At 46.2% G+C, this 24,607-nt stretch overlaps 1 long non-coding RNA gene across 3 annotated transcripts in view; it reads left to right on the top strand.

The window, feature by feature from the left end:
• The first annotated feature begins 1,183 nt into the window (after positions 1-1,183).
• LOC107311198 overlaps positions 1,184-24,607 on the top strand; it is a 34,075-nt gene continuing 10,651 nt past the window's right edge. For all 3 annotated transcript variants that reach the window (XR_001553917.2, XR_004306633.1, XR_001553919.2), the window contains exons 1-2: positions 1,184-2,111; positions 14,448-14,532. This is a non-coding gene — a long non-coding RNA (uncharacterized LOC107311198). The remainder of the gene's footprint in view (positions 2,112-14,447; positions 14,533-24,607) is intronic.

Here is a 24,607-nt window from a genome sequence, read left to right as displayed (position 1 = left end):
TTCCTTCTTTCTTTCCTTCTTTCCTTCTTTCTCTCTCTCTCCCCCTCTCTCTCCCTCCTTCTCACTCTCTTTCCCACTCTTTCTTTCCTTCTTTTTCTCCTCTTATCTTCTTTTTTTCCCTCCCTTTTCCTTTCCTTCTTTATTTCACTGTTTTTTCTCTTCCTCTCTCTTTCTTTCCTTCTCTCTCCAGCCACACAAGTCACACAGTATCCACATTTCTGCTGAAAGCAATTCCCCTCTCAGCACTGCTCTCTGTGGAATCGCAACGCATGCAAACTGTGTGCACGTATCCCTATGTGTCCAGCCTCGTGCCCGTATTAAACCAGCCACTCCTCACCCCATCGGCCAACACAGAGCTCCCTCTGGAACCCTGCTCTCCCAGTGCCTGCGGAGCAAAGGAGCGCCGCCAGCCCGGAGCTCCCGCAGCTACATCCGTAGAGATTTGCAAGGGTCCCAGCATCTCCACAGAGCGGCGGACAGAGCCCTGGCAGCAGCCTCGGTGCTTTCCCCGCCCGGCCGCTGCTTCAGCGCTCCCCTAAGCCTGTTAGGGACACACTCTCATGTCCTGAAATGTGCAAGCAGATAATTGTTGGTGCTCTATCTTTGTGTGAGGAGGCCAGGGTGTAAATGGCTTTTAATGACTGCAGCTGCTGGCTGCAAACTGTCAATGGGATCGCCTAATGCCGAGCCCGGACTCGGAGGGCGCAGAGCTGCAACCACCGGGCGTGCTCTACCCCCAACCCCCGCCGCCCCCAGCGCGCAGCGGCGCGGAGCTGCGCGGAGAGGAGTGCGGGGCCGCGTGGGGCTGCGCGCACAGCAGGAGCGGCGGGAGCGCGGCGAAGGATGGGGCTGGGCAGAGACTGCCCTCTCGGCTGGGAAAATCCTTTCCGGATCCTGTAAGTTTCCTACGGGTGGACGGATGTCCCGCGGGGGACCGTCCCGGGGGTGCAGAATAGGGCCCCGGGCCTTCCCCTCCCCGCGCCACCGGGGCTGGGGGTGCGGGGGTGGCAGGCGTGGTGCCCCCTCGGCGCTGCCGGCCGCCGTCTACAGTCAGCCCTGATCCCACATGATTAATTGTTTTAGCTGCTAGAATGACATGTGGCTCTGCAGGGCAGGGACACATCCCCTCCTCCCCCCCCCACCCCTCCACCGCCTCCCTCCTTTCCTCTCCCCCCTCAAAAAAAGAGAGAAAAAAACACCGAAAAACAAAAACCCACCTCCCCCTCAATAAGCCGGGACGAGCCTGTGCTGTCTATCGAAGGGAGCCCTGCGAAGTTGTGTGTGCCGGGCCGCCGACCTGAAGGACTTTTCCGGGGAGAGGAAGGGAAGCAGAGAGGGAAGCTCTTTTATTTCACCGCTTGTTTTGATGGCAGCTCCCGGGAGGCTGCGATTTTCTGCCGCCTCGTTGGTGCCCCTACATCCCGGCTCGGGAGGGACTTCGCCGCCGCTCGCAAGAACCGCTCGCTCCACTCCGGGAAGGAGCGGGGGTCCGTGGGGTCGAGGCAGCGGCGGGCGGAGAGCGTGGATCCACGGAGGGAGAAAGGGGGGGGAGAAGAGGAGAGAGGGGCAGGGGATGGAGGATCCACGGCGTTCGCCCGGCCCGGTATTATGATCATTATTTTCACGAGGTTTTAATTGATTTTTTTTTTTTTTGGTCATTCTGCAGTGGTAAGGGCTGACAGTACAGAATAGCTGCCGTCTTTACAAACGTGTGTGTCCTCCTGCTTCCTTTCCTCTCTTTCTCTCTTTCTTCCCTCCTCTCTCCCTTCTGCCCCGATTTCCCGAGATAAATGAATGCGCATTTGATGGGTGTGTAAGATGTGGCCCATTCGGCTCCCGTAACTCAATCCTGTTGATGCAATGTGTGCTGAACCGGTTGTGCTCAGCGACATGTGGGCAAGGGACTTTTTTTTTTTTTTTCTTTAACGGTTTGGATTGGCTTAAGAAGCCGAGGGGGGGGGAGGAGGATTTTATGGCTGCTCCCAAGCAGCGCCGCAGCTCCCAAGTTAAACTTTTGTGCACCCCCCCCCCCTTCCGCCTCCCCCCTCATCGCTTCACACACATACATTTCGTCCTGCGGGAACACAGCCGCTGCGGGAGGAAAGCACGAGGTACCCATTTCGATTTATTTTTCAAGGAGGGGGAAAGGAGCGCGGCTCGCGGCACGGAGTGGGTTTGGGAGCCTCACACCGCGCTCCGCCGCCCCCAACACCGCCCGTTACCTGCGCGCAGAGCAGCACCGCTCCCAGCGCAGCCCAACTCCTCTCGGTGCCGCGCTATCAGCAAGGGACACTTGATTGACTGATCTAGGTATGATACTCGTGCTGGGCGTCTAAATTAAATATTAAGTGAAATACTTAGCTCTAATTAGAAATCGTAACCTAGCAATGAAAACTTGGAGAAATGCATCGCGGGGGGAGGAGGGGACAAGCCTTAAGTGCGGCGCCGAGGAGCGGAGAGGTGCTGTGTACCGAGGGTGACATGTTCGCAGCGAGCGGCAGCGCTGCGGTGATTGACGCATCATTAGAGCCGTCGGGCTGCTCCTAATAATTCTGCCACACACACACACACACACACAAAGAGGAAAGAAAAAAAAAAAGAGGAAAAGCGTGGATCCTCGTAGACAAGTTATTTATTTATCAACGCATTAAACATAATTAGACTGGAGGAGAGAAAAAGAAAGAGGAGGCGTGGGTAGTGTGCCGCCGGTTCCAAGGTTCCAACGAGCACACGTCCGGAGCACAGCGAGCAGAGAGCGCCGGGCTGCGAGGCCGAGTGCTTTCCCACCCGGCTGTGTCGCCCTGGGGCATACAGCCGCGCAGTTGCCCCAACTTTCTCCTTCAGTGCAAAGTTCCCGGTGCGATGGAAAATGTGAATATTTTATCAGTCTCTTGTGGTGACCCTCATTAGGTGGGCATCCTGCTAAGGCCCCGGCGTTCCGAGCAAGCTGCCCAATCAGAGCATTTGCACGCCTTGTTAGCGCTGCTTAATGAAGCTTCCCCGTGCACTCAAAGAAAGGCCCCCTCGATGTAGATTTACCTTATGTCAACTCGTTACTTCTAATGAATCGCATCAAAATTCTTCCCTGAATGAGGCCGCGCCGCCCGGACCGGGATCCCCTCCCCGCCTCGCGGAGCCCACCCCTGCCCGGGCCGCAACCACCGAGGGGACGCGGAGGGGATGGGGCCAGAAGGGGGACCGCGGATGCTGTTCCGTTGTCCCGTGGGGAGCAGCCCGACCCCGGCCTCGGCTCCGGTCGAGGGCAGCGGTGCTGAGGTTCCGCCGCGGGCAGGTGGAGGTTCGCTCTTCGCCGGTAATATCCAGCCCAGCTCCCCGTCCCTCCGGGCTGGCATTTTAAAATCAATTAGTATTTTCGGTTCTCGAGGTGAATGATTCAAACAAATGTTTGGGAGACCCTGAGGGAGAATAGGGCCGTGACAAAAGGTTTGATTGGCTTTATTTCCGCAACCTCCCCTCCCCCCCCCCCCCCCCCCCCCCCCCCCCCAAAAAAAAAAAAAAAAACACAACAAAAAAAAACACAACAAAGGCGCCGGGCCGAGAGAACAATCCGCTACATCAGGGCACGTTCAATTAAATGAAAGTCATTAGCTTCGCCGTGAAAGCACTACCTTTAAAATCAGATGGAGCGGGCGGAGGGGGGGATGGGGGGGGGCGATAATGGTGGCAGGAGGATTTAACGCCCCCTCCCCCTATGCACACAAAGCCCTCCAAAAAGAAGAAGGGAGAGAGGAAAAAAAACAACTAAGCAACATTTCAGCCTTTGCAAATTTGTGCTCGGTCTAAACAATAGGAAGCCCATAATGCAGATTATAACACTCACTGACTCGAATCCATTATCTGCCCTCCACACTGTCTATATATTGATTTCCATATACTTTCTATTGCTCTCGATGACTGAGCAAAGCTCCGGTTAAGAGCCAGACGACACGCAGGAGCTCTGCTTGAACTGCATCTCCCCGTTCGGAGCCGGAGCCGGTTGTAAACACGAAAAGCTGCCGCTTCCCCGCCGCAGCCGTCAACAAGCACTGCACGCACAGACACCCACCGCAGTGCGCACGGCCTCCTCTCCCTCCCTCGCATCGCCCGAGGGCATCCCGGGGATGGGGATCCCTGCCCCGCTCGGGCCGCTCGATCCCGAGCTGCACGAGAGGGGCAGGGATCTCCATCCCCGACCCCGGGAGGGCAGAGGCGTGGGCCCGGCACCTGCGTGTGGCCCTCAGCCCGCAGCAGCCCCTTCCCCCCGGGCGCAGCTCTGAGAGCTGCAGAGCTGAACTTTGGCGAGGCGGGACACCCTGCGGACGGTAAGTTTGATATTTGGATTAAGCTCACTTCCTCGCCTCCTCTTTGTGTGTGTGTGTGTGTGCGTGTGTGTGAGCTCCGCTGCGAGTGACCGTAGCAGAGGGAGAAGCACCGAGAGCACGGCACAGATTTGGGGCTCTGACCGGGGTGCGGATATGAACCCCGGGCTGCAGCCATGTGTACGTCTGTCTGCCTGCTTGCAGCCTTCACCCCAGGGCACCGCTATGGGCAGGAAAGTGCCCATAGCGTTCAAGTGTCAGGAAAGAAGCTGAAATTTGGGAGAGCGTTTGTTTGGGCGAGGGGGAGGCCAAGAGGGATTGCCGTTATACGGACCCCGAGTGATTCCCTCCGATATACTGGGGACATCATCCGGGACAGCGTCTGAAATGGTCACATCTCCCTCCTCCCAGCTCTGACTTTAATGGAGAGTGTTAATTTGTTTCGAGGCAGTGCGCCGCACTGATAAGTCCTCCCCAGCCGATATGCTGAAGTTTAAATACCAGCAGGTGCAAATGTGCTCTACTTAAGGCTCTGCTCTACAAATAATGCCGAAATTCGAGAGCGAGAGAAGTTGGCCTTTGTATTGGGATTTAGAAAAAGGAAATGGCACCATGCATAGTCAACTGTTTACTAGGGAAAAAAAAAAAAAAACAAAAAAACCTAAAGAAAAAAAAACAAAAGAAAAAAAAACACAAAAAAACCAAAACAACACAACCCCCCTTCTCCCTCTTCCCCTCCCCCCCCCAAAAAAAACCCTACCACAAAACCAACAAATCCCAACCCCTGAAAGAAGTACTAAATTCTTCTTAATGATGCCGAAAGTGAAGTTGTTTCATATCGGACAAAATGGGCATTATTCTTTGTCATGTAAATTCCCGTTCACTTGACCTCAGGTTAAGGGATAATGGTCATTCGGAGCTCACACTAAAACTTATTTAAATCAGAGCTGAAGAATCATTTCGCGCAATCCGCGTAATAAAGTGAAGAGGACTTAGGGAGCCTCAACCAGAAAACACGAGGTAGGAACATGGACTTTAAAAAACGGTATTTTCTGTAAAACTCCAAGATTAGAACTTTAAAAAAAATCTATATTATTTATAAAAACAAAAAAAAGAAAGAAAGTTATACTGGCTGGACTTCATGAGAGCTGTGTGCGTAATTTCGCATAACAAGATTAAAAGAAAGGAGCTTGGAGACACGAAAGACCTCCCAAGTAACATTTACCGTGATACATATAGAAACTGAGAAATGAAATGAGGGGATATTTAACAACTGTGTAAAACAGAGATGGAGGTTTGCTGGAGAAGGCGCAACTGTAGCGCAGTTTCGTTCGCTAGATGAGCCTGTGGAGCGGAGCGCCGGGATGCCTTGTTTTGATCCAGAATGAGAGAGTTAGCGCAGATCCGGGGAGACTGATGCACACGAATACATCTGTATGCGCTCATTTATAAATCGGAGGGTGCACGTGGGGGGAGATCGGAGCGTCAGCTCTTTCCAAAGCTAAGCTGAAAAAATATCCCATAGGTGAGGCGCTGGGTTGAGGGAGGTTTAATATTTAGGCGCGAGAGATTATTGGAAATCAAATAAAAATTCGAGGCGCACTGACCCATTAGGGGATTTAGCGCTGAGGAGGGAGAGATTTTCCAGGGCTTTTGTCGCTAATGTTTCAATGCTGGGCGCTAACTTTAAGAAAAGTGTCAGTAGAATAACAAATTGAGGGCATGAAAGGCCACGGAGAGAAAGCAGGCAAGGATGCTCTTGACTTCTTAGCAGTTGCTTAGAAAGGATCTCGAGCTTAATATGGGGACTCAATCAGCGCAGAGCACAAAGCTGGGGAGAGGGGGAGAGGAAAGTTGGGCTCAGCACGTGCACTCCGCTCAAGTCGCTTGAGTGAGCACTGAAGGAGGAACCGCGCGGCGCGGAGCCCCCGCGGGCTGCTCCCTCCGCCCGCCGCCCCCGGCACGGGGCTGAGGCCGGCTCCGCGCAGCCCCCCCCGCCCGCAGCTCAGAGCAGCGCAGCGCCCCGCCGTCCGCTCCCCTCCGGGGGGGCAGTGCCCGCTCCGAGGTGCGGCCGGGGGCGGCCGCGGGGCTCGGGGCTGAGCGGCGGCGGAGCCTTGTGCCCCTCGTGCGCGCCGCTCGGGAGATGCGCGGCCGTCGAGACGGACCCGCAGATTACGCGTAATGTACCCCCCCCCCCTTGGGCAGAGCGCAGCGGTTTTGTTAAAGGACTCCGTTATCAAACTCGGTCCTTCCGTAAGAAACGGCCGGTTTTCAAGCCCGGTTGTAAAGATTTTTAACAGCTTAGCGAATCTCGCAGATAAGGGAAATGTGGGAGACGCAGCCAGGACATCAGCCCTTAATGGGCTCCTTCAGCGGCGAGGGGAGCTCCATTCTGTTCTCCGCGCGCATTATGCTGCCGACAGAATCCGATATATACTCTGTTTAATCTCGCTCCGTGACAGAGCTGTTTAAGTGTATACCATGCCTACATGCTTTGTATCGAGACCAAAAGGATGCATTGTTGAAAGAAAACTATTCAAAATCTTTCATCTGATAGAAACGATCCAGCAACTGTGAGGCAGCTCCAGCACAATGCTTCTGTCTACATAATAGGTATCTCATAAAAATACGGCGTGTCACCGCAACAGAAAAGTTAAAAGTCTTAAATGTATCCATCTTATATATTGCGGGAAGTCAATAATATTCTAACCTCGCCTGCACCCCGCCATTAAATGGTACGCGGCACTTTAAAACCGAGGGCATTGTGCTTGAAATCCCAGCCCCTGGCAGGGAAAGAGGGGAGCAAGGTGAGCTGAGCGGGGACCATTACGGATGTAATGACCTCGGGGTAAATATTCATTAGGAAGAGGAGATTCCTCTCCTAATGCCCACTCTATTTTCTCAGGAATGCAATATCGCTGAGCCTGATGCAGTACCGAGCCCCAAGGTTTAAAAGGAGACCGTTTCCGAGTGCGCTGCCTTTAGTTTGGGGGGATTTTTTTTTCCCCAGTCACTTTCCCCAAGCGGGACTAAAACGCCTAGGACTAGTTTTAAAAAGAAATAAATCACTCTCCTCGTTTTTATTGGGGTTCCCGAATCTCACGGGGTCACGGGCGAGATTGGAGCCGTTTCATTTCCACCTGCAGGGCACGGCACCCTCGGAGGCCCTGTATTTCTTTTCCCCTACTAAAACAAAAAGGGAAGCAAGGTGTGTTTCCCTCCTACACGGGGGTGAAGCTGCAAGCCGAGGTGGCGCGGGGTGCTTCTGGCTCCGGGAGTTCCGCCTCCTCTCTGTCCCCGCTGCGGGCGCTGCCGTCGGCGCGGCCCCGCCGTGAGCGGCTGCCAAGGGGCGCGGCGCCCGCCGTGACCTTCAGGGAGCGCATCTCAGCCGTCGAACAGCGAAAGAAACGCTCCCCGAGCTCGCGGGCGCCATGTTCGAGCCGGGAGCGGCCGGGCTGGGCGGGGGAAGGGCGGCCTGGCAGTTGGACAAGGCGGTGAGCTCGGGTTGGACGTGTTCCGACGACCCCACAAAAGGCAGAAGTGCGGTGGGATTTGGGATCGCTCCCTGCGGGGAATGCGCTTTGTAATATCGATGCCTGATCCCATGGGACCCCACGAAGCATTCCCTCCCGACCTGGAGGAGAGCACACTGCCCGGGGGGCTGCCACGAGGGCTTCTTTTTCTTTTTTTTTAAAACATGAAAAAAGTCCCCAACTTTTGTAGATGGGCATGTGAGGCCAAAGCCACAGTGAGCTCCCAGCGGGGACACGAAGTCAGCCAGAGCCGCTCCTCCCGGGGCCCTCAGGGCCGGTGCTGTCCCGAAGGTCCCCGCTCCCCTGCGGAACAAAGACGGGTCGGCCCAGATCCACCCTGCACATCTCTGTAATATCGGGCTTTTCCTCATTTCTCCCCCTCTTTGCCCTGTTTTCCAGCCCGCAGTTACTGAAGGTCAGATGGGGAGGTCATGGCTCTGCATCCCCTATAAATAGATTTTGATATTTAGACAGCTATTGCTACTCAATATTAACTTACAGGATAATGGCGAGAAATACCGTATGCACTGAACCTGTTACTCACGAGTGAGCAGCATCTGTCGAATACAATTCTCGTCTTTTCGCCCTGTTTGGCCATAGCGCAATCAATAGGGTGAAGGACGTCTTGCGGCTGGGGTGGGGACAGCAAGTGGGGCGAAGGCAGAGACTGCAACACTGACACCACAAAAAGGCTTCGGAGGGCTGAGGTCAAGAGCCAGGTGGGCACGGAGCGGCTCCGAGAGGGGAGACGAACCGAAGGGGGAACGTCTGGCAGAGAGCTGCCAGCAGCTCAGTTCTGCTTTTATTCTGGAACTGGAAAATACGATCAGTGGTGCTGGGGTGGAAGAGTCTCCCCTCCGCACATCCACAGCCCCATTTTCTTGGTTCTGGCTTTAAGAGCTCACCTCTCATCCTCCTGTTGTTCAAGGGAAGGAGAGGCACTCAGCTCTGCGGAGCGAGCAGTAGGAATTTGATTTCCATTTCCCAGAGCATCTTCTCCTTACTGACCCGAGATCCTCTCTGTCTTCTGCCACCTGCAACGCTTCCCCCCCCCCCCCCCCCCCCCCCCCCCCCTTCTTTTTTTACTTTTTCTTTCTTTCTTTTTTTTTTTCTTCTTGGTGCAATTAAAGTGAAATTCACGCCCGTGACTCCCGTTGAGGCTTTAAGGCAAACAGCCGCACGCCGGGATGTGCTGAGTGGAGCCCCCCCGCAGCCACGTCCGCCGGTACAGCCCCGAGTGTCACCGCCGGGGCAACGGCTGCGACCGGAGGGAGCAGAGGGACAGCCCGAAATTTGCGCTCCGTGCCTATGGGCAGAAAAGCTCCGTGCCAGCGGCGAGAGCTCAGCTTTGGGAAGAACTATGCAGCAGAATCTGCTGTGTCAGGACGGGAAAAAGAGCTCGTCCTCCTGCCCGCATCCCGTTACCTGGGCACTGGGGGGTCGTGAAGCTGGGAGTTTTTGCTCTCGTGTGAAGCCCGTGGTTAAAAACGGCAGCGTGAGGAAGGGGAAAGAGAAGGGTGGTGGTTTCATTGAGTCCACAGAGCTCTGAAACGAAGTTGGCGAGGTGTGATTCTCCCCTTTCGCTCGTTCGTGGGGTCGCATCTAGTGGTTGTGACTGTATGCCTCTGTTTGCTGGGGGTGTCCTTTCAGAAAAGGGATTATTGCAAAGAAAGAGACACCAAAGAGGCAGCTTTAAGACTCCTCGACACTCTAAACCCTGTGATTTAACAACCAGCCCGAGCAGCAAAGAAACAAACTTTGCGTTCAACTTCCCCGATGTTTCTCTAAGCGAAAGCCCGGCCAGGCAGCCACGGGCTCTGCGTCTCCGGGGAGCTGAGCGGCCACCGGCACCGGGGGGCAGCGGAAGGCAGCAGGCACTGCCGGAGCCGCGATGAGTTCCCTCCGAGGGGCGGGAGCGCAGGTGCCAAGAGCCGGAGGGGCAAACGCGACTATTCCGGGTGGTTTCTTGGCCAGCCGAGGACAGGGTGTACCGGCTTCCTGCGGCGCTTCACTCCTGCCAGCGAGGTCGGTGCGCCGGGCTCAGCAAACGACCCCCAGCCCGACCCGAGGGCTGCAGGGTAAGGATGTTCCCTTCCCACCCCCGTCTCAGGGCTTTTCTTGTCCTGATGTAGTTCGTTCTGCTTTGGGTGAGCCGCTAAGGAAGTTGTCCCCCTAAGTGAAATCAGAGTTTTTGTGAGGTGCAGTGCCCATATATTTTTAACCACGGTGATTACTAAATTAATAGCAGGCCCTAAGACAGATGTCAAAACGTCTTGATAATGTTTATCTGTGAATAATTGAGAAGGTGGTAAGACGCATTATCTGATTGTATAATGAAATATGTATGAGGAACAGCTGTTTGCAATAGTCATCTCCCGTTGTTTCATTAGCCTAGAGCCTCCTCTTGAAAGAGGCGCTTCCCTGAAGCTGGCCATTCAGCGTCGGCCACCTCCAAGAGCGGCTGCGGCCGGGTTGTGCCCACTGAAGCCGCAGCGGCGATGGGGAGCCCGGAGCTGCCCCTTCTCCTTCCCCGGGGCCGCCTCGTGTTTTCTCGTTCCGAGGGAGGGAGGGAGCACGAGTGGGGCCCGAAAATTTCTTGCCGTGTAACCTCAAGCTGATAAGGGTGTCCCGGGAGGAAGGTTCTGTGCTGCTCACCTTGGAAGAGCAGCAAACTGCTATTTATGAAGATTTCATACCGAGCAGCGACAGCCTTCTTGGCTGCTTAGTGTTGACATAAACTTCCAGACGTTGAGCATATGCTGTTGCCCAGCATTGTTTATGTGTGCTACCAGATGCTGCTTTGCATCCTATTGTCTGGAGACAATGTTTAGTTCAGGTTAAAATATCTTTACTTAAACGGCTCAGTTGGCCATTGTGTGAGCATTAGTGAAGTGTCATGGAGAGGTAATGGGAAGTCCGGGGAGGTTAGCGCTCCGAGCGTGCCCGGGAGGTCCCTGGTTCATGGTGGGGTTACAGCCACCACTGTCATCTTTTGTTTTCCCTCCTCAGAGAACCCTTGTCCTTCCTCTAAAAGGATGTGCCCTGTTCTCTTTCCCTTCTGAGCTTTCTCCTCCGGTTTCACGAAGGGGCCCGATGTTTGTTTTTCTATTCCCCTAAATCGCCCGAAAGAGGAAAGGAAAGAATCTTTCTGCGTCACCGCCACCCCGGGCCGGGCGGAGCGGGGCGGCCCCACGCCTCTGCTCAGGGGCTGCTGGCGCCGGGGGGAAATAGGCTGCGGCCGTGGAGTTCACGCTCCAAGCGGGTCAGCGACTCCCACCCCGCAAAACACTCAGCGCGCCCGCCGGCGGCGCGCCCGAGGCTTCTAGGCCGGGATGGAGGGAGGGACGGCGGCCGCAGCCCGGTGGGTCGAACCGTTCGCCGGCAGCTCCTGCCGGGGGAAAGCTGCTCGCTTGGAGCTTTTTCTTCCCTTTAACCCTGCGGCCTGGGCTGGCTGCTGCAGCTGACCTGTGGCCAGACTTTTGCTCTAGGAGAGAGAGGGAAAAAAATGCTATAGACTTTAATCGGATTTCTTCCCAAACACTCCTGGTATGTTGTTGTTATACATCTATATGGAGATCATTATTTATAAATGAGCGAGTACGATCAGTCCCAAAGACTTTAAGAGCTCGGATTTGTGTCATTAAGTTGAGGGCAAGGTACAGGGACTTAGCAGGGAGGCGGAGGTGCCAGCCAGGGGTGGCCAGTGGAAGGTCACTTACCTCCTCTCTTTCTCTTTTGCCCCCCTGTAACTCAAGAACAACCCTCTCCCTTCCCACCTCTGGGGCCAGGGAAAGCTGGCAGCCACCATACCCAGGGCTCTTTGGTGGGGCAAGGCCAGTGTCCACCGACCCACTGGGACAGCCTAGGGTCTGCATGTCACGCAGCCACCGGCTGTTTTCTTGTATTGCAGCCCCGCCTCACACAATGGAGACATATTTTTCTGTAAACCAGGTGCTCTCCTAAGAGCAGAGACTATGTGAGAGCATTTCCACGGGTTTTATAGGTCGAGATAAACCCTACCCCCTCTGTTCTGACATTGGTAAAGGCACTTCAGGATATGGTTAACATCTGACATCTAAATGCCCAAATTAAGCAAAAAGCCACATTGTGTATTTTCAGCATCAAGAACAGAGGTTTTGCAAAGCGATGCATTGTATAACGTAGATGTATTTGTGTTATTTCTAGCATTTTTTGCCTGTACATAATCCCTTATGCCTTTTATTATAATCCTACACATTACAGTTAATCTGTAATGATACTGCTTCAGTGGGACCTGTTGCACACAGTGATGGTAATTTGTAACCTTGGTAACAGTTTTAAATAAAGATTATAACAATGATGTCAACTGTTTTATTCACCATATCGTAAATGTGGTCTCAATGTTATTATGCCTATCGAGGACAGAGTTTAAGAAACAGTTATGAGGTTCCACTTATTATAACGTGAGCTATCACTTCTTAGCTTGTCCTTAGTAAACACGATCTTGATTCTAAATAGTAGAAAGATTTTCAAACTGCCAAGGACTCTGTAAACTTTAATTTTCTGAATGAGGGGGATATTATTATGAATTAAGGTTATCAGGATCCAAGTACCCTTACCAAGAACATTTTCGTCTTCCAGAGAAATATCTCAGAATAAGTACTACTTAGACACCCTAATGAATAATGCTAACACCGACTCTACCATTAGCCTTCTGCACAAGCTCTCACCTCTATTAAAGCTTATAGAAAATGCTCACGGGCTGAAAGCAAAATTAAATGTAATTGCTTTTATTTACCTATTGCTTTTATATAATTAAAATATTTTAAGTTACATTTATTAAATAGCATCCACTTCGATTATTACCTGCCCTATATATGAATCCATTTTTGCTTATTAATGACACCAGTATTAGCTATTAAAGTATGTATATATGCATATATGTATCACATATATTGTATTTGCCAAGATATGTTTCACTTCTCATTAACAAAAATATTGCCGTGGAAGATCCTCTGAAGCGTGTTTTTCATGTACACTTACTAGTAATCACAGTTGTCAAGAATTAGATATGCACAGATCACAAATGGAAAGGAAATATGAGATGCCAAATGAAATATACAGTAGAATTGGAGCATAACTGTTTTTCCTCCTTAAAATAAAAAAATGTACAGAGTGGAGAACTGAGCTATTAAGCTTACTTAAAAGATGGCTTTGTTGGTTTAATTATACTGTAGTTGTTTTATAAATATGTTTCAAAGGAAGCTTGCCATATTGAATGTCAATGAAGCCTGTAAAGAAAGGACTCACAAAAGCTAATGCATACCAAATATCAAATTTTTGTAATTAGCTTTCCTATTTATTACAAACTAAAGGAACCTATTAACAGACAAGAATTTCTATTTAGCTAGCATTACAGTGTTTAGCCATTAAAATAAAAAAGGACAAAAAATGATCCTCCCCCCCTCCCTGTCCCAAAACTTTCTATTTAGAAAGATGAACATATTAAAAAGAACTCCTTATAACAGAAACGACAATTCTTTATTATTACCATTTGTACAGATCCAAATTGTGCAGTTTTATTTAGGCAAAACTTACATTCTTTCCAAAGGCAAAGACCCGTCTGATTAAGAGCTTCAGAGATTTTGCATGTATTTCAACAGCTGCATTTCAGGGACTTGAAAGTACAGTACAGTGTAGGTTCTCTTTGGGCTGATCCATGCCTGCAGGATGAAGACCAGAGGGCAGAGGGCCCGATCCAAAGCCATCGGGTGCTTTCCTAACACAATCATTAGCTTACACCAAGTCTGGGGTGTGGATAGCAGCTTTCATGCCTAGGACCAAGGAAGGAAGGGCTAAAGGTTGAAACCATTCATTAGACTAAGAAGGCTTCAAAGCAGAAGTTTCATTTTGGTATTTTTTACTAGATCAGCATATTTACTTATGTGCTGCCTATTTATTCAAGAATTAAAGGAATATCTCTTGGTGTAGAATTCTTTCAAATACCCTGTTAGAAAGTGTATTTTTTGTCTCTTTTGAAAGCGACTGTGTACATATATAATACATCTCAGAATTTCTTAAGAGCATTAATTGTACTATTGCATAACATAGATTAAACATCACGTATTTAAAGTAAATAAGCTTTTCTGTGTTTCTGATTGAACTACACACTTTTATGTAAAAGGAGAAACTTTTTGGAGCTCTTATATTTATGATGAGGTAACAAACTGATACATTTTTTCCTCTTTGTTGCGCCTGACACAGTCCTTGTCTCCTCAGCATATCGCTACTTGAGATGCCATTGCGTCTACTCAAACTGACAGAGAAATTCAAAACAAGACTAACAGAAGCCGCACAACTGCTACAGAGCTTCTGTATGATGGATGCTGTCAAATGCCTGTTTTGCCACAAAGATTACTTCAGTTTTCAAAGAATCAGGGAGAGAGGGCAGGGAGCAGTTTGGGAGAGTTCATGCAGTGCTGAGTGCAACTCATTGGTTTAATGTTTGTTTTCTGATTCTCATTGTTCATCTACAAAACAAACTTTACATTTAATTTAATAAAGGGTTCAGATTGACTGCAAAGAATCACATTTGATTTTGACTTTACATGAATAGAGTGAAGACCCTTACAAAGAAATTTTGCTGTTGAAACACCCTGCCCAAGACAGGAAGGTTCGCCCATACTCCATCTACATGTTCTGTAAGTAGAAGAAATTTGTTCTGTCCAAAGATTTAAACTCCTGGGTTTTAGGATGTCATTGTATATTGATCCTCTATATATTTTATGGGAATGCAAGGTAAGAAATTTAACAGAAACTGTTCTACAAGTGGTATATCTTAATACATAGGAAATATTTTGAATAAAGGAATCTCTGTATGACCCTGTTTATGTTACTGCTTTTCACTAATGAAAACAAAATTGATCTGAAATTTGCATGAGTGTGGCATCTGGGGATATCAGTCTCATGAAATCCAAATGATGCAGTCTGTTTCTGATTTTACTAAGATAAATTAGAATTTGGGAGGAAGAATCTCATGGAAAATTAAATACAAAAGTCTGAGTTTCTGAAATTTTAAGAACTCTCACTTTTCCTCAGAGATATATTCTGAGTCAGAGACCTTCACTTTAGTTTATTATCATTGAAGAGCAGTGGTTCAAGAGGCAGCGGACAGACAGATTGAAAAGAAGCCTGAAGGAATCTTCATGTTGTCTCTCAAATATCATAACATTCACAATGAGAGCCTTTTCCATGTCAACGTGTCAAAAATCACAATGAAGCTGATCCACAGATGTACACATTAGATGCTCCTGGACAGACCAGAGAAATCTTTCACACATAGCTAGTATGCTAGATAGCTACCATTAGAAGTTTCACAGCAGATAAGCATTCATTTTGGGTCAACATTTCTGCCTACCAGCCCTGAACTGACTAAAGTAAAACTCCTGTTGGACTTTTACTCCAACAGGCAAATAGATTTAAAGGAGAAAGGCAAATAGATTTAAAGGAGTAATGGTAATAATGCAATAGGCTGAATGTCAAATGAAACTCAGATGTGAAAAAAAAGCAACTCTATGGAAGAAAAAGTGATCTGATGAATCATTCCTTTGTTGAAACTGTCCCTTTAATACAAAGCAGAATATGAATGTTTGAACAAAAATGCTTAAATCAATGTGTTTTCAGCAAGGCTTTCTCTTTTTCACTTTAAACCGTCCATAGTCTTTTGTTGCCATATACTGTATGCAACAGAGCAATTTTGAAAAGATTCATCTATCAAGTTTAACAACTTTCTGGTGGAACTTCAGAGAGGTTTATTGCTTATTCATGTGGAAGTGAGTACACCCAACTTGTTTTGCCTGGTTTTGCTACTTTTGCTGGTTTGCAAGGCAGTTCTGGTAGCTGCAAATGGCTTCTCAAGTGACATTTGCTGACATTCAGTGGTGTGTATTTATCACCATTCTTCACCTCACTTCTATACATGTAATCCATTTTATTTTGTTCTTCATAGTAACCTCCTTTTCATTGTCCATGCCCTGAAAATGATAAATGGCAAAGTGGTGTATTTCCCTAGCTGCACTAAAATGTCACTGTGAAAAATCTTTAAGGGACTAAGTGTAGCTTTCAGGTTATAACTTGTCAAGTTATGGAGAAATTCTAGAGTTTCTCCTTAATCCACAGTTCTTTGGAACCACACCACTGCAGGCAGAGCCTAATTATAAGTTACACCAGTCAGAGCGGGACAAAAAGAAATGAGGTAGAAACCATTTGGCCAAGGCTAATTTTATGCCTTCTTTCTGTCTTTGTGCTTTGTTACCCGATTTCCACTACTTAGGTTAATATTATATGTGTTTTACATTATTTTAAAGACTTTGTTTATAGCTGCAATGTTGAATGTATTTATCCTATTCCTGCACCAAAGGATGCCAAGAAAAACAGGAATCCCTTTGTGCTGGCCAAAGAAATGTTATACACTAAGAAACAGTCTCTGATGGCACCTTTGATTAAAATGAACAATAGCTGAAAATCATTAGGTGAGAGGAAATACTAATAGTACCCTCTTCTAGACCAGATCCTGTAATAGAGGAAGAATTACTGACTTTAAGACAGACTCAGAAATACAACCCACCTGCCCCAGATTGCTTTCATGTTTCTGTTCCTTTTCAAGTAATTCACAATTATCTTGTTTCAATGTAATTCTTAAACCCACAAAATATATGCCTTTCATACACTTAGGAGTGTACATTTGGCCACTGGCTGGGGCCAGGACATGGCTCTGATTATCTTGTGCTGTTCTGGCACTGCCTTCAGAAAGCAGGAGGTAGCTGCCCACTTTCCACAAGGCCCGTTCAACCTTCATTTTACATTTTAGAGAGACTCTGAAAACTCTCTGGGTCTGAGGAAGCCAATTGACATCTATCGTTCATGCAGAAGTTGACAGTATTCTGCCTATATTAAAGCATGTCGTTGTAAGGATATTCTCTGCTATTTATTTAGTTTGGCGGTTTATGGTCTCTGAAACCACCTTCCGGATGCCACAGAGTACGGTTCAGCTTTGAAAAGGAAAAAAATGGAAATAAATCAGCTTCCCCAAAGGCTTATTTATAGGAGAAATACTGATGTTTATGGCTTGTTTTCCATGGAAGATATGATTTATACTACTGTTTTCACTTATGAAGAATGAATGCTTCTTTGTTAGCATCAAAAGGGATGGTGTATTCAGGGATCTACAGTTCAAGTTGCACGCAGAGATAGTTGGCTGATTCCGATTTAGCAATCTAACATCAGTGGGACTAGACTGGATATTGTATTATACCTTTTATCTTTCTTCTTATTCTTGTGTCTATATAAATAGTTCATCTGAAAAAGAACACAGTGAAACAAAAACACACACTTTTTTTTTTCTTTTCTTTTTTTTTTTTTTTTCCCAGCTGATGTAGTCTACTTGATAATAAAATACTTCTTAGTAAATGTATTTTAGAAAGGGTCAAAGCTAAATTGGAAAAATAAAGATTCAGTCTGATCTATTCAAGAACACTTGGCTTGCACCTATTTTTATTCCATTTCAGAGGGAAGAGAGTGAAGGCATCAACAGAGCATAGTCCAGAGCAATTTTGCTTGAACATGGGTAGATTTCTGTGTGAACATTTAAGGGTGTTGCAGCCCCTTTCCTGCCTCCTTCCTAGGTCACGGGCTAAGCTGGAGCCAGGCCTCTGCTCCACTCCCTGTGTGCTTTATAGGTGTAATCATCCCTGTGTAAATCCCTTTGTGGGTCTGGGCTTGGGTGTTTTTGAAAATCCCACCCACATGGGATACCCGTAGGTCAAATGAAAAATTGCATAAGCTATTAACTAAAGCTATAGCTTATAAAAGTTATCCACAAGAAAGGTACACAGGTTAGTGCTGCTCCAGGGCATCCTTAAATCACACTTCAGCAAGTTATAAAGTTATCTTTGGAGAGCAATCATACCAAATTGTCAGCCCTGTAAGATAGGTTTACGTGTCTCTGACATGTCAGTTGTCGTCTTTGCCACTTCGTTGCGGCTACAGTGTTTCAGCAAGAGGTAACCACTGCTGTTCCACTGCCTGAAAATCCACAGATCTTTCCTCTGTAAACATTTCTTCAGTGCTTACACTGGGTATTTCCCCATCACAGGACGGCATCTCTGAATTCATCTACGTGTTTGCTTAACTCTCGCTCACAGGTCAGTGCCTGTTTATCTTTTTGTTTTGTTATTTTTTCTCTTTTAAATCTCAGTTTACAAAGCAGGAGGTTCACAGGCAAACCCTTTTTCTACAACAGCTTCTATAGTTCACTGGGTTTTTATTCCATTTAAAAGGAGTGGATTTTTTTTTTGTTTGGTTTTATTTGTTTGTTTCTGAAGAAGTAATAAGGGTCACCATCCTGCCCTCTGGAGATGCATTTACAGAGCTGCCATTTCAGCAAATGATACTTTGCGTATTCTTTGAAGATGTCACAGAAATAGTACAGTCATACTGTTGTGAACTATTCACAAAGTATCCAGCATTTGAATTGAATATGACTCAGCTGCTCTGCGGGTTAAAAATGCAAGCTCTTTTAGACTGGCAGTCAGCAAAAGAAGCTGAAGTGGAGCTACAAAAGGGAGAAAACACACCTTATCTTCAGCACTGCCATTTTGGTACTGCTTTGGTGTTCTAAGCTGTTAGCAACTTAGGCCGGCATAAAGTAGAAATCTGCTTCATTATATTTTTTGAATAAAAACAAACTATTTCTAGAGTGCTTCTGTCTTCAGAGCATTCCATTCACATTAGTGCTTGGTTAACTATTAAGGAAATATTCTAAAAGCTGTAATTTTATCACTTTTGGAAATTACTACTTGTTTCTTTTCTCTCATTACTACACAGTAAAACTTAATAAAACCCCATAGCATCTCCTAATTCCACGCTTTATTTTCCTCTGTTCTCTCCACTGTACTTTCTTATTATTTACTTTACTTATCTCTTTGCTCACACAGGCCTACTGACATCTCCTTCATGTCTTCATAGAATCACAGAATGCTTGGGATAGAAGGGACCTTAAAAGCCATCTAGTTCCAAACTTGCTGCCATGGGCATAGGCACTTCTCAGTAGACCAGGTTGCCCAAAGTCCCATCCAGTCTGGCCTGGAACACCTCCAGGGATGGGGCATCCACAGCTTCCTGGGGCACCCTATGCCAATGTCTCACCAACCCACAGCTAATCTAGTGTAGTGAACAGCTAATCTAAATCTGTTCTATTCTGATTTTAAACCATTAATCATTGTCTTATCACTATGATCCTTTATAACGAGTCCCTCCACATCTTTCTTTCAGGCTCCCTTTGGGTGCAGTGAGGCTGCAATGAGGTCTCTCTGGAACCTTCTCTTCTACAGACTGAATAACCCCAATTCTCAACCAGTCTCCACAGGAAAGGTGCTCCAGCCCTCTGAGCATCCTCATTGCCTTCTCTGGAACAGCTCCAACAGGTCCATGTCCTTTTTATGCTGAGGGGCCCCAGAACAGAACACAGTGCTGCAGGTGTCCAAGATTTGGTACAGCTTGTTCCTAGTAGTCATCAGATCCCATCATTAGTTATCAGATTCATCATTAGCTCTCTTCAGGTATTTGGTCATGATTTACTCTGAACCTGTCTGTCGCCTTTAGACTATAAATATTTTACAAGACAAAATATGTCTGATCTCACAGTTAACAGATTGTAGAGTTCAGAGTAGAATCAAGTGAGACTAATTAAAGACACACCATGAAACATCACAGGATTTCACTGGTGCTCCAGTCCTTTCCCTGCAGCAAATCCAGCCCTTTTAGAAAGTTTCAGAAGATAAACCAGCACACACACACACACAAAAAAAAGGGGGGGGGGGGTGGGGGGGGGGGGGGGAGGCGCGGGGAGAGAGTGAAAGAGACTGCATACTATCTCACCAACATAACATACAGGTTACTCAGGCTCAGATTCCTAACCTGCTGTCGCTCCAGCTAGAGATGAATGTGCCAATTCACCCACAGACTGATAATTATCCTAGGGCAAGCTGCACTCCACAGCTCCCGCTACGGATGATCTACTTCTTATAAAAACATATTCTTCAGAGTCGTTATTTGAATTTACATCTTCTCATATTGGGTGAGCATCCTCTCAACCACACTGTAGAACTGCACAGAAACAAAGGTGCACTTTCTAATGAAAATTCATTTTGTTGAAATATTCCCAATCAGCTCTAATTTGGAAACCCCAGCTGAGCTCCTGCTGTGAGACACATATCGTAAGAGACAGATCTTGCTGTGAAGGGCTGGCGGGTTGGAGAGAGGAAGGCTGAGAAGAAAAGCACAATAGAAAGGTGAAATGACTTCCTTAGAATCATGCAGTGGGTCAGTGGCAGTTTTAGGTCTTCCCAGTGCCAACCATGGCCCGTGTTACCCCTCACATCCCAAGCTTACAGAAAGGCTATACTTTCCCCTGGCCATCTTTTCATTAACTAGATTATTCATGCATGTAGTAGAGTAATGCATGAGTGCACAAGTTCAGCAATTTTGAACCTCACTGCTTATGAGGCATCATGTACATACCTGGCACCATCAAAACTTTGAGGTGGTAGATAACAACTATGTCACAACAAAATGCTGAAATTGCAGACCCTGGTGCACTGAAGCAATCAAGGGGACAAGGAAAATCGAGTGTTTCTTCAAACTAAAGCATGTCAGCTACTCTGAGCATGATAAGAAATATTGCCCATGTTTCACAGTTAGGAAAATCTAGTACAAACTGACACCTCTGAATCTATAATATGATTCCTTATTTAAAATTAAACTTTTCCCTCAGAAGCTTCCCTGTGTCCCTAAAACTCTGAGGATTTTAATTCTGAGAGCAACCTTTTGGTCTTCTAGTCTCATATTAAGTAGGAACAGATTAGGGACAACATATCATATTTTAATAATAGTGTAACAGTGTGTTTTATACATTTTTGCCAAGAGAACCCAAAATTCGCCTCTGAGGACAGCTGGTTCATTACTGAGGAAAAGGATGCTTATTGCAAGGCTGAGGTTAGCAATTTTAATTTGCCATTTTTGTGGGAATGTCATTTTACTTCTGCAGAAATCCCTGTCTCTCCATTGTTTTTAAAAAGCAAAGGTACTTAAATAAGGCTTTACATTTTATTACCCCAAAACACATTTAATTTTGTTTGACTAGATCACGTTGGTATGTTAATAAAATAATTGTTATTCCAAACATGCTTTCTGAACTTGAATAGCAAAGTGAAGTTTATACATTTAATCAAATGTATTCAATAATTCCAATGGAAAATGCAGAAGTGTTTTCCATCAATATTTCCTTGACTTTCAAAATGAATACACATTGCCCAAGTTCTCATTCTTGTGGATCTATTTTCTGCCAGTAGTTTTAACTTTCTGTTTGAATGTTAGTGAAGATTGAAAAGGGAAAAAAAAAACCCACAAAAACTGATGTCACACAGGCAAACATTCTTGCCAGAAGTGCTTTCCAGATATCTGATCAAGGAGAGGAAGAGTCTTGCACTTTATCAAGGCATGGGTTGTAAGGTTCATCATGAGACCAGTCTTCATTTTCAGAACCACACAATGTTTTCTTAGGAACATTTTGTGTGTACTGAGAAACAACCACCACTTCTGAAGTTAGCCTCTTATATTTGGTCCCTCTGTCTGCATGGATCTGGACTTAAGGATTGTTTGGTTTCTCCTGAGAGTTTTATAGGGGAAAAATATAAAAAAAGGGGGGGGGGGGGGAAATTGTAAGAAGCTTTTCTGCAGTGCTAGGTTGTGTGAAAATCAGATAGGGAACTGTGCTGTGAGAACCACATGTGAAGTGCCAACACAAGCAGAAGAAAGATGTGGGATAGCTCGGTGCAAGCAAGAGCAGAAGCTCTGGGGAACAGTAGAAGTGCTGAAGGGACACCTGGAGACACAGCACAGGGAGAATGTGAAATGATAGGAGCCAGCTGGGGAGCAACTGTGGAAAAGACACAGAACAGGCAATTGTAAAGAGCCCGTAAGACCAACTGGGAATTAAAAGGTTGTACAAGGCTCCTTGCTGCTCTTAACTCTGCTAATTCTCCAGATACCATCCTGGGAAAATGACCGAGGGGAATATGCAGAATGTGGTTTGTATTCTCCCTGTGTATTTATCACTAAACTCTACATATTTTCTTCAAGCAACCTACTCCAGTAGTTACTGCTCAGGGATGTGGCCATGACAGAGCAACTACAGATGAGCTCTTGGTGGGTAGTGTTGATGCCAGAGAGGTGAAGGCTCTGCCCTACAGCTCAACAGCATCATATCTGTGGTTTGTATCAAGAGTGACCCTGAACCAACCCTAATTGCTGTCCTCAGGAAATATGATTGGGGTCCAAGGGGGATACTTGAAGGATCTCTACAGGAAGAAGAGATTCAGATGTGAATATTCTCATATACTGGTGGACACTTTTTACCAAGTTGGTTTTATTATAATTAATATTAGAAAAAGAGGTAAAAAAGAAAATGTAAAGTCACCCTAGAGTCATGGTGCTTTTATGTATTTGCTAAGATGATCTTAGCTGGAAATCTCATTTGAGATAAGACATTCTTCTTCTCAGTGGTATGTCTCCTGATAGGTAATTATAGGAATAGGAATAAGATGATTCTACTTTTAAGAAACTGGCCCATGTAAAATGCAATCCACCAGATGAACCGTGTTTAAAAATGCTGTAGAACTGCTGATGGGAGCATGAAATTCCTACTACTACATACTGAGCATCAGATATGCTTATTTAATATAGAAGTTACCATTTCCGATGTATTTATTTTCTATCTTTACTGTATATTCAGAGTACCTAACATAACTTATCCACTCTAAAAACTCTGTGGGCAAAGTTACACGGATATATATTTTTTTCCCTTGTAGGGGAAAGTGGCAGTAGAACAAAACCTGTTTTCCCAATCAAGAAGTAAAGCAGCACTACACAGTCACAGCTGATAGCCCTTGTGCTGTAAATCTATATCAATTCAACTAAGTCCCAACCCTTGTGAATACTAAATTCACACTAGTGTAACTGAGAGGAGAACTGGGCTTCTTTTTGAACTCCCTATAGTCCAACATGAAAAAAAACCCAACAGGGTTTAACCTTTAAACTTTTCTCTGACCTTTAAATAGTACTTTGGATTATATGTGCCCTTGTTAATCTGAAGCCACTTGCAAACATAACTGGCATTCCTTTTTTTTTTTTTTTAAAGTATACCTTACATCCATTACAGAACAGGTTGACAACTGAAGAGTTTGGATCACGCTCATCACACCTTTATCACCTTTTCAAGTGATGCTCAACTTTGCAAATAATTGTTTATAATTAGCAGCAATGCCAGCAGTAGTTTGTGTCAAAGTGCATTACTTAGGTAGTGGCCAGATGTAGATCTAAATCCTTTGAGATACAAACCTAGACACTGACTGAAGCTCCTACTTTTGCATGAATCCTGTGTTAATGTAGAACTCTATGAGATCAGATATTTTAGTGCCACTTCCCACAGGAGGTGAGGAGAAGGTCTTCCACCAACACTACAAGCTAATCGGAATATATTTTTCTTCTTTAGCTTGTTTCTTTCAAGCTACTCACATCTCTGCTTTGCAAGCACGTTCACATATTCTGCCCCTATGTATCTACAGTTTGGTCTATTGAATCCAAACTACAGGTGCAAATGACATAAAATGAACCAACAATTGATCTTGGACAACATTTTACTGCTCACATACTTGCAAGAGTTTAATTAGCATTAGAATTGTCTATTCCTTGGTATAAATAAAATAGTCTAAAATTGATGATTAATATTTCCCCTTTTACTTCACACAATGATTGCAAAGTATCTTGCCATTCACATGGAAATGTGCCTTCTAAGTGCGTTTATCCCTAATGGAAAATTGTCATGGGCAGAGCACAAATTTATGAGAGGATGTGTATTTTTAAGAACTAACTATTAAGAACTCTATGTTTAGCATTCAGATGAAAAATTTTCCTGCTGGAAATGTTATGGCAACACAGAGACACTCACGCACCATCCCACACATTCAAGCTTCTCTTCCGGTAGAAAAATACAAGGCTTAGAAATAACCATGAATTTCCAAAAAAGAGTTATGCGTAGAAATGTAACATCCTGGAAATTAGGTACACAAGCTACCACAAAAGAAGCATTCAGGGTGAGTCAGTGTAAGAAACCCTATTATAGCTTTAGAAAATTAGATATCTGGGAGTTGTTTCCCTGCACGGTTTTTGCAGGACCAGGCAGACATTGATTCTCATCAACTTTTAAGGAAACAGTGGGTTCAAAAGTAGAGAGCAGACACTGGAGGGTCTTGTGATGTTGCTGGTGAGGCATCCACATTTCAAATTGGATACATATTCATTTAACTGTTTGGAAAAGGCTCTTTGTTTTTTTTTTTTTAACATCTCCTCATCTCCTGCTATTATATGTTGGAGAATACTGAAATCTCCTGAGGGGAGTCAGATCTGTGAAATTTGTCAGTTGTTAAGACAGAACATTCGGTAAATAAATGAATTACCATACTGACGTCCTTTATTGCGACAGTGCTTAAGTTAAATACTAAGAACATAAGCATTTAACAATATTACTTTAAATTCAAAATGCCTTGAAAGGACTGAGGTTGAATTTGCAAATGTAATCAAGAACAAAATGTGTGCCTGGGATTACATGTCACTGTTCAGGATGTTTTGACACAACACATTTAGAACATACCTTCCCCG

Source organism: Coturnix japonica, chromosome 3, assembly GCF_001577835.2.
Source record: "Coturnix japonica isolate 7356 chromosome 3, Coturnix japonica 2.1, whole genome shotgun sequence".
NCBI classification, from domain to species: Eukaryota; Metazoa; Chordata; class Aves; order Galliformes; family Phasianidae; genus Coturnix; species Coturnix japonica.
Note: the sequence above shows the minus strand (reverse complement) of the source record. Positions and strands in the feature narration are given on the sequence as shown.